This window comes from Xenia sp. Carnegie-2017, unplaced genomic scaffold (assembly GCF_021976095.1).
Source record: "Xenia sp. Carnegie-2017 unplaced genomic scaffold, XeniaSp_v1 HiC_scaffold_24, whole genome shotgun sequence".
NCBI classification, from domain to species: Eukaryota; Metazoa; Cnidaria; class Anthozoa; order Malacalcyonacea; family Xeniidae; genus Xenia; species Xenia sp. Carnegie-2017.
The window spans coordinates 7960654-7971039 of NW_025813487.1; the positions used below are offsets into that span (position 1 = coordinate 7960654).

General features: G+C 33.3%; 1 long non-coding RNA gene across 1 annotated transcript; it reads left to right on the forward strand.

The window, feature by feature from the left end:
- Positions 1 to 1531: 1531 nt before the first annotated feature.
- On the forward strand, positions 1532 to 8121 carry LOC124450623. Its single transcript, XR_006950141.1, has 4 exons — positions 1532 to 1827; positions 4174 to 4249; positions 5526 to 5664; positions 7900 to 8121. It is a non-coding gene; the product is annotated as an uncharacterized LOC124450623 (long non-coding RNA).
- The last annotated feature ends 2265 nt before the right edge of the window (positions 8122 to 10386 follow it).

Consider the following 10386-nt stretch of genomic DNA (forward strand, 5'->3'; position numbering starts at 1 on the left):
TCGTCTGTGGCAAACCATGAGGCTAAAAAATGACTATACCTGTTCTTTTGTTATAGGATCTTTTTGTATGAGTTATTAGCAGAAAATACACATCGAAAAACTTCGCTCTTTTCACATGCAACCATCAACTGATAAAGAATATCATTAGCCCAAAACATTTGCAACATTATCACATCCCTCTCCCTCCCCCATACAAAGCAATAGTCTTGGTGCTCATGCAAGCGGAAGTAGTCGTAAGAAAACGTGATTTAACTTTTCTTCATTAGTCTTGTTTTTGTCATCGTTTATGGGGTTGTTTGGTTGTATGAGCTATGAAAAATTATATGTGTGTATGAAATTTATGAAATGAAGGAAAAAAATCGTCAGAATTTGCACGCGAGCGATGCAATTTTCAAACGTCGCATGCTTCATGATTCCGTAAACACATCGTCATTAATGTCTGTAAAACGTACAGTAAGTTTTTAATGATTTATAATATAGATTTTGAACAAAATTATCTGGCGAGTGCATTTTATTTTATATTTGGTCATAAATGAAACAGTAATTTTGAACATTTTATGAATTATGCTGTAGAATGTAGTCATTGTTATTGGTGTTTTGTTGAGAAGGACCAAAAAGGCAACACATTTGTTTTTTTTATTCATTTTATTTTAAATTTTAATTTATCAATGCTGCATTCGTTTATGTGTTAAATGAGACAACACATCTTTGAATATAATGGTAGCAAAATATTTAAACAAAAGCAACAACCTCAGTTTGGATTTAATCAAATTAGTGCCGAATACAATTATATTTTTCAAAACTTTGAAATACTTTGAGACTTATTATAAAGTTACCAGTCACACAGCATCTCTTACTAATCTTGCATTCTGAAATATATGTTGGAACATGGCATTTTTTGCTTCTTCACAAAACACTGTATGTGTTGGTTTTATAAATTGTTATATGTATGTATGTATGATCTCAAAAGCACCAGATTAATTATGGATTTAAAATAAATAACAAAATTTTTTATTATAAACATGTTTCGACTTTCCAGTCTACTGAAGTTGACTTAATGTAAGTTGATGTTTATAATAAAAAAGTTGTCGTTTATTTTAAATGCCTAATTGTTGTATGTGGTGGGTTTTTAATTCACCCGACCATTTAATACAGTTTTGAACAATGAAAAATCAAATTTGAATCTTGGAAAAGGTGACAATGTCTACTTAATATAGGTGGACTGTTCAGTGAAGGTCACTTAAATATTATTTATATTTTGAATTTTTGGGACATTACCACACAATTGCAAAAAATAACCACTGTATGAAAAAGTGTATGCTCCAAACAGATGTTTTGAAACAAGTCACTTTCTTACGTAATTCATTCATATTTAAATTGTTATGCATCAAGATTGTTCTGTTGTAGGGAAAAATGTTTCAGTTCCTAACTCCCTGACAAAACAACTATATTACAATAAACCAAGCACCCACAAAGGAATTCAAAATAATTTCATTTAAAATAATTCACTTAAGGAAGACTGGGCAAAAAAAATTCCAGTGCCACATCTTCCTCTATGGTTTGTCAAAACTACACATTATTATTCCCAATTGCTAATTATTGCTCTAACTAGTAAATCAAATGAATACAATATTTGTCACATTATCACTGTCTTGAGAAATTACATTTTTATTGTCTTTCACATGTATAAATATTGTGCTTTAGCACATGTTTCTTTTGCTGGAAACTCTTTAAGACAAAATTTCTTTCCTTAAGAATTTTAAAATGAAACGAATGAACTAAAGACTGCTGAATCTTATGGCAAAGACAGTGAATATTCTGAAGATGGTATGTAAAAATGACAAATTTGTAAGAAATTTATAATGTACAAACTGACAAGTGGCGAACGTTTGACATTTTCTAAAGAAATGAGTTTTACAAAATCAACATAGCCCGTTGAAAGATGTCTTGAAAGCAGACTGGGATTTTTTCTCTGTAGAACAGAGCATGTGCTCAATACTGCCAACAATTACAAGAGATACTATGTAGCTATGTACAAGCTTAAACCGTTAGCTACTTATATATGACCAACAGTGAGATATTAATTATCGTGCTAATTTCACGTTCTTTGCAAAGTGTTCATGTAGCTAATATTTTTCATTGTATATTTAGCACACCTATCTAAAATTCACAGACAACGTATGTAGTTCTGGGTATGTGGCTATTGAGCAAAAACATGTTTAGATCACAACTTACGTTCATTCGTATGCAATATAAATTTCTTCATGACATGGTGTACGTTGAACTTTCATCTTTGAAAAACGTTGCTTAAAAATAGTGTCGCTATTTGTTGGCAACGTTAAAATTTAACTATTACGAATTTGCAATAAAAGTAAAATAATCACTCATATATTGATATATACTATCATTTCCATTTTAACTTAGGAAGAATTTGTATAAGTATTGTTTCCCTATCGACAATGTAAGTTTTCTTCCAACGAAAAGTTTTTCTTTATTCCATATTTGTAGAGTGATTTACTGTAATCCAAGAAAACAAAAGTGTTTTAAAAGGACTTTCTCCATTACAGCTTTACCATGTCTCCTGCCATTAATGAGATAACCACTATAAAACATGGACAGATTTACTGAGGAGGGTACAGGTGGGCACGCAAACTTTAGATTTAACTTCCAAAATAAATTGCACACCCTGTCGGAAACATTTTAACTCCTCAATTTTAGCGAAACAAATCAGTAGTACAATTGAACTGAGTTTTTCTGGGCAATTTTTCAACTTTCTTTAATATCTTTGGTGGCTGCACTACCAGACCTCCCCTAAAATCTACACTTTTATTGTCGTCACTTTACCAATTGACTATTAGCACTTTTAATATCCAGTATTTTCTTGCGTGTAGCATTTACAGTGAGATAAAAAATTTCTCTACCGAAGTCTTACGCTGTATATTGTGGAGTAATTCTTGTGAAACCAAAAATTCTTTTATCAAATTGACCAATTTTCGTCAATTATTGAAAGAAACTAGGTTAACTAGCGTGAGTTTATACACATGATATTTAATCATATAGTATTTCTAGTCACGCAGAGATCATATGACATTCTTCCTGAGATCAATACTTTCATTTTCTAGTCATCGTATTCATTGGAGAAGACGCCTTACGAAAATTTCGATAAAAGTGTGCAAAGCATTTTCATCAAAAGGTAAATATCATGTATTAAGTATTTGTTCGAATTTCAGTGACATAAGTAAAGTACATGGAAACGAACTCCTGAATTTGAATTCCAGTTTGTCACATATTGTTAAGATTATTTCCGTGAACATTCGCTATCTATATGTTGCTAAAAGTTTGATAAATTGTATGAATGATTGTAAGCAATGCAAAATTACATGCGATCCCAAACTCTAGTCTATGTAAATCACCTTTAGTTACTGCTTGTGATTAAGTGGTTAACTAAAAGAAGCTTCCACAAGATCGAAATATCTTCGAGTCTTCGACAGAAGATAAAAATCATTTAATAAACATTCACTCCTAGAAATGTTGGGACATAACACTTCCCAAATTTCAATTTATTGTTACATGTTTCGTTGTACTAATCACTGCAATGTTTGATGAATTTTTGATATTCGTTTTTTAAGTAACAATAGTTGATATATGTGATTCTACAATTGTTTTGATGTGAAACGAACAAACGCGCGCTATGCATGATGGTTGTTGGCAAATTCTATTTCAAATATCGAAAGAGTTTGTGAAAATTTATCTGTTGAAATTCAATTTTATTCTTAAGGTGTCGACAGCAGTAGACTGCATTTTATTTGATTGCTTTAAGTCATCAGTAAACATATTTATTTGAGAAATGACAAAAGGCTACTCTTCAAAACGGCTTTCACTTTTATTATGCACCACGTCTGCGTCCGCAAAGAATGATGGGGTTTTGTTACGACATAATGACGCATTTGCACATGTGATATTCTATAGTTCGCAATCTCTTACTTCATCATGATCATTCTCGTTGAACAGAAATTATGCTCGTTATTGACTTTAATGCATGGCTATAAGCACGCTACTTATTACGTAGTTGCAACTCTAGATGATTTGTAGTCGATGTTTACTGAAAATACATGATATTTTGAAGTCAAAATTGACCAATTCATCTAGTTTGACTTTTTTTTCTTTATATAGTGAATCATGAGCGCCGACGACGACGTTGATAACCTTGATCAACAAGAATTAGACAGTGTTTTATGTACTAAAGAAGGTAACATGTTTGAAATATTAAAGAATTTTTATTGAATTATCAACCTAAAGGTTAGAGTCCAACAGATCGTTTCAAAGATAACCATAAGCGTTCGATTTCTTTGATATTTATTAAAACAAAGCAAGTGACGTTTGTCGTTTCGTTTCGACTCAAGACATCTTCAAATGAGATGTAATTACTTAGATAGTTAAGGTGTGAGGTTTGTGTGGATGTGTACTTACAGTGTAAAGCTGATATTGAGTATTGTAAGGAAATGTAAGGAAGATTGTACAAGATATAAGGGGGGATGAGTAATCGGGAAATTTACCATAAAGAGAGCTGACAGGGACGTTCATTCTCCCCTAACTATTCCAAAGACCAATTTAAGAGTTTTTAAGATCTGAAGAGAAAAAAGGGAGTTATAGATAGTTGCTTCCTATGAAAGAGCACACAGCAAAGTAAAAGTAATAAACAGGAACTTTTGAGCATCGTAGTAAAGCCTAGGCCACACTATCGTCCATATCGACGAAAATTAGAACGAAAACTGCCGCAACAAAATTCTTGAACGAAAACTCAACGAAAATTTCGTTCTCGTGCATATTAGAAGAGTTGAACTTTTGACCTTTTTCGTTAACGAAAACGCATGCAATTGGCTAATAATCTAAAACTTAACTACACAAAGATGGCTTGGTGGCATGAGTTTTAATAAATCCGACGCGAGAAAAAAACAATTTGTCGTCATTCGCAAGTATTTTATGAGTCTGTTTTCTTTGTTCAGTTCTCGTAACTGTATTCAAATTGTTAAATTATCCAAGTCGATCACGTTGTTTATTAATTGGGTGAATCTAGTATCGGCGTTTGATTGTCTTGCTAAATGCTTGCTTTCAACTTCAGAAAGAGTACCTTCTTGCCAGAGGAAGACACCTTTTCTTTTTTTCCTTGTTTTGTTACTGCAACGACTACTACAAAGACACATCCAACAATAATACCGTTTACGTTTTAGCCGATCTTTGTAAACATGCTTGCAAATTTACGTCGTGTCTGGCATGTATTTCGTGCACGAATTTTCGTTTTGTTTTCGTTTTCGTGAATATAGACGATAGTGTGGCTTAGGCTTAAGTCTATGTAATTAGTCTGAGAAGTCTTGAGTCAAGACGAAACATCGCTTGCTTTTTTAAATAAGTACTGAAAAAGTCAAATGCTGATGGCTTTCTCAAACACGATCTGTTGGGATCTTATCTTATATTTAGAATTCGATAATATTTACGATGTATTTGACATAAGATGACGTTTTTAGTTGCGACCGATTGTTGAAATTCATATTCCATTGGAATCCTACAGTGGCAGTACGGCTCTACGAACGAACGATTTGTCTCTGAATCTAGACAGTAAATATCAATATGCTGCCCTGTTGAAGTGCTAGAAATCCTACGGAGGTAATGGTTACCCCAAAGGATTGGGGAAAATTGAAAAAACAATACATTTGAGAGAACGTTGCTAAATCGAACAGCGTACAAGGTTTGCAAAAACCTTTGGTGGAAATAAGTAGTTTGACTTCCAATGATTTATCTAATGTCAAATTTTCACATGTTTGTAGATGTAGATCATCCAGGTTAGTAGAGTCATGAAAAAGGCTGTTTTGTTGTTTTGACTGACGTTTCGACTTCCTTAGCAGTCGTCACCTTTAAAATCAAGTTGATTTTCAGGACTCTACTAACCATGACCATCTACATCTAGAAACATGTAACGATGCGCCTGGTTCAAACCATTTACGTTATTACAGTTATTGATGTTGACTGACGTTTCACTCTTAGCAGTCGTCTTTAAAGTCAAGTTACTTTCAGGATTCTACTAACCATGACGATCTCCATCTAGAAACATGTAACGATACGTCCGGGTTCAAACCATTTACATTATTACAGTTATTGATATTGACTGACGTTTTGACTTCCTTAGCAATCGTCACCTTTAAAGTCAAGTTCACTTTCTCAGGACTCTACTAACTATCGTAGATGTAGATGTAACGATCTACATCTAGAAACATCTAACGATACGTCCGGGCTTAAAACCATTTACGTTATTACAGTTAAATTTTCGTAAATAATAATCGTTGTTAGAGTAAAAAATTTGTAACCGACAAACTATTTTAAAATAGCTTGCGCCAAAATGACACCAATAGATTGCAATTAGAACGCATAAGGTTAAAATATGGCATATGTTGTTTCAACTAATAAAGTTTAGTAAATTTGGACGATTCTTACGCGAACGTTCATCTTCCGAATCGTAGATTAATTTGTGTTTTTCCGTTTATAAGACATTTTACATAAATCATCATCAATTTTTCTGTTTATAATGATTCAGGTTTTTGAAACTGAAATTTATACATAATTAAAGAGAGCTATAAAGTTATTCAAAACGAAAACAAAATAATCTGTGATTTGAACTAATTGTCTGTGTACGCCAAATTCCTGAAACTTCATTTTCTTGAACAAAGTCTGACATATTTTAATGCGATGCGTTTAAATTGCTTTGTCATTTTTGTGCGTGAGCTACTTCAAAGTACCTGTACATTCCTCCCTCTAAAAGGTTTATATTTGAAACAATTTACTTAACTATCAGATGAACCATTGAAGTCCAACTGCCTATTTCCATTTGAAATTTTGCAAATTTTCCGCGCTGATCAATTTAGCAAAGTTTTCGTCACTGACTATTTTTGATACCCGCACATACATCTCACAGTCACGGCCACCTGGTAAACGTTGATTGGTGGGGGAGGGTGTGTTATTCATATATTCAATTGTGCCTGACTGATTTTATTGAAAGCGAGTTGTTTAATTTCTGAAAGTTCCTATGAAACGAAAATTTTGCTATCTGAGTAATACTTTATTGAAGAAATATTTTAAAATGACAATGGATATTCTAAACCAGTTTATGCAAATCACTTTTAATTCTCGAGATATTGAGGCTTGCTATGTCCGATATATCTAACTTGTGACGTCACATTGCATAATGAGAACTAAAATTATGGTATATGTACTGATACTTTACTTCACAACGACAGATTTCATTTCATTGTGACGGAGTTAATGGTATAAAATGCTGCCTACTGGTATCAACCTGAAGTTGTGTGGAAACTGAAGAGTATTTGAAATAGAAGCCATTTTGCAATATGTGGGTACACTGTAATTTTGAAAACCACGACAAGCCGACAATTTAAAGAAATATAGAGTAGTAATTGGAGAGAAGACATCTTGAGATTGCAAAATATGCATCTAAACAGTTCACTTCGTCTGTTTTGATGCAATGTTTTAAAATCTCAAGATTCTTGTTTCTTCGTAATTTCAAAGGTTCTATCATTGCAAACATAATTTCATCAGTATTGGCACTTTCTTAAATTGTTTTCAAAACGTTGCGCAACAAATGAGAATGCCTCCCTCTCATTAAATTTCTATTGACAGCCCTACTCACAGTTCACATGATCTGCCTCAAAGTGATCCATTTAACAAATCTTGTTGTGCTTCATTCTGTCATTTTTCTTTAAGCTTGTTTACGATGTATTCCAATATGACTTTCCCGAGCCAAAAGATTGGCTGTCTCTCACTACATACCGTTCTCGACAACATTTTCAAACAAATAAAAAACTTTTTACTAGTTTCTATAATTTCTGACAGAGGAATCAAATCAAGTTAATGATACCAATTCACTCCAGGAAACAAATCAAGATGAACTAAATGGACTTGAATTAATAGACCTTGAGGTCAGTAATCTCTTTGAGGACAGCAGACAGAATATGGACTATCATCTTGATTTTATGTCGGTTCCTCCAGAACTTTGATTACTGTAATTTGTTATGGCATGTCGAAATACAATTTGTCTTTTTACAACCATTGAAACTGTTACAATGATCGTAAATATTACATCCATATGCAATTGTTTAGCAACCTCAATATTTGGGGGGGGGGACGTATTCATACATGCATGCTCTGCAGAATCAAATTCTTTTTGAAATCCATTGTTTTCTATAAATTAAGACATGCATTCATAAATTTGAACCCTCCCCCCTTCCTCATCAACGAGTTTACTACGCCCCCTGTTATGGAATAGACAGAGTAAATTAGAACATAAATAGAACATTTTTATCATTAGTCCATAGTAAAATGTAGACTTACTCAAGTAAGTTAATTAAGGTTCAAATATCGTCACGTCCAATATAATGCGAATGTCATTAATAGGAAAGTACATACAGGTTAGAGATATTATGGGAAAAACAACTTGATATTTTGTATCCAATAATTTCTAGTCAAATAAGGAGAGGCGCCCTATCTGTTGTAACCAAATAAGTTTTTGTTGTCAATGTTATTGGAATTGTCAAGGTTAGCCGAGAAGGTCAAGTATTCAAAAGTAACAAATTCAATAACCATTGGGAATAATAAAGCATTGTAACTGTGCAATAACTTTATTCGTAAGTATGCTTAACATATTGGACCAATGGGCAATGTAAATTGGTTATATTCAACGAAATTTTGTCCCTCTTTTGTTTCTAAGCACAGTAGATCGGGGATTTATCGTATATATTAATCACATTCTGCTTCCTAGCCTTGATAACTTTCATGTATTCAACACCTTGGTCCTTTGGGCTTTTAATTCTTGGAAAAATGAAAAAAATTTATAAGATCTTGCTATTTCCGTAGAGCAAGTAATATAATGACTTTAAAAAGTTTCTATAAAATGACCATTTTCAGCCGTCTGAGATCCGAATTTTCAAAGTTTTCTCATGATTTTGCCTCTGATCATTTGCTCATCTAATCATCTCGAGCATATATTTCTTGAACTAAGAATTTCTTTGGAAAGAAAAATATCATGTATCACAACTTCGTAGAGCATTGTAAACCTTCGTAAGTGAGGGCCTGAGGAGATAAAGAAATGACACGTGACATCATCAATGACATGCGTGGACGATCAATGTGTGGTATAAATATGTCAATATAGCGTCGGCCTTTGGGGCTTTATCTTTTTTTCGCTTCTATCTTGCCAATGGGCCAGTAGCTTTAGACTTTGTACTAGAAATTAGTTTTTCTACGAAGAACTTGTTGTTCCATTATTTTCACTTTCAAGTAGCCTTATGTCATTAAGATTGATCATCCCAACCAACCCGTCACAAAATTATAATTATTATCAGGCGGTTGCGTGGTCAAAAACATGGCGATTTTGCTGTTTCAAAGTCAGCGGAAAGACGCGGGCTCATGAAATGAAATTTTTTCGCCCACCCGGATTTGACAACCACAATTGCGATTATATAAAATATCAATGCCAAGCACAAAACTTTAGAAATTTTATCTTTAAAACATGCTGCAAACTTGTTTGGTATACGGATGCTGAAGTAATGCCAGAAAAGGAAACATTTCATTATGACACCGTTTTACCTCATTTAAATGTGTGTCTATTTCACAAAAACCTGAAGCATTATTATTTTCATATTTTATGCTTATTATCGTGGTATGTCATTATTATGAGCAGTAACAGAGATCCGTTTTCGGGAGGGAGCGAATACAAAAATTTTTCTCAAAGTGGAAGTTTTGACAACCAAAATCCGCCATTACCGCCATGTTTTTGACCACGGGGTCCAGGCCCCTTTGCCCCTCCAGGTCTTTTAGAGCTCAATGATTTCACCAAAGTATTTGTATAAAATAAAAAAATTATTTTACGTTTGTCGTCATGGTTACAGCATGTGCCATGTGTTTCGACTATGGAAGCTAACAACAATATTTTTGAATTTTGATTTGAACGCTATAATTTAAGTCGTTCTAAAGTAATTTGCTAAATTGGTGTGTGAACTATTGCCGTAAGTTAGAAGCTTAAAACTAAACTGTAGACTTGCGCCTGTTTCATACGTCGTATTTTACATGACCCAAATATTTGAAAGATAATGAGAATTTTATCTCATTTTCCTTGCCCCTATGCATCTGGCGTAGGGTTAAATGAAGAGCTTTGAATGTTGATGTGAGCACTTAAGGATAAAAGGTTAGTTAAATCTTTTCAATGGAGCTCATACATTTAATGTCTATTCGAAATTAATATTATACATCGAAATGGCTACTTGCTACAAACAGCACCCTTTTCTGGTGGTTTGCTGTGAGTCAAGAACAGGTCAGTCTGCA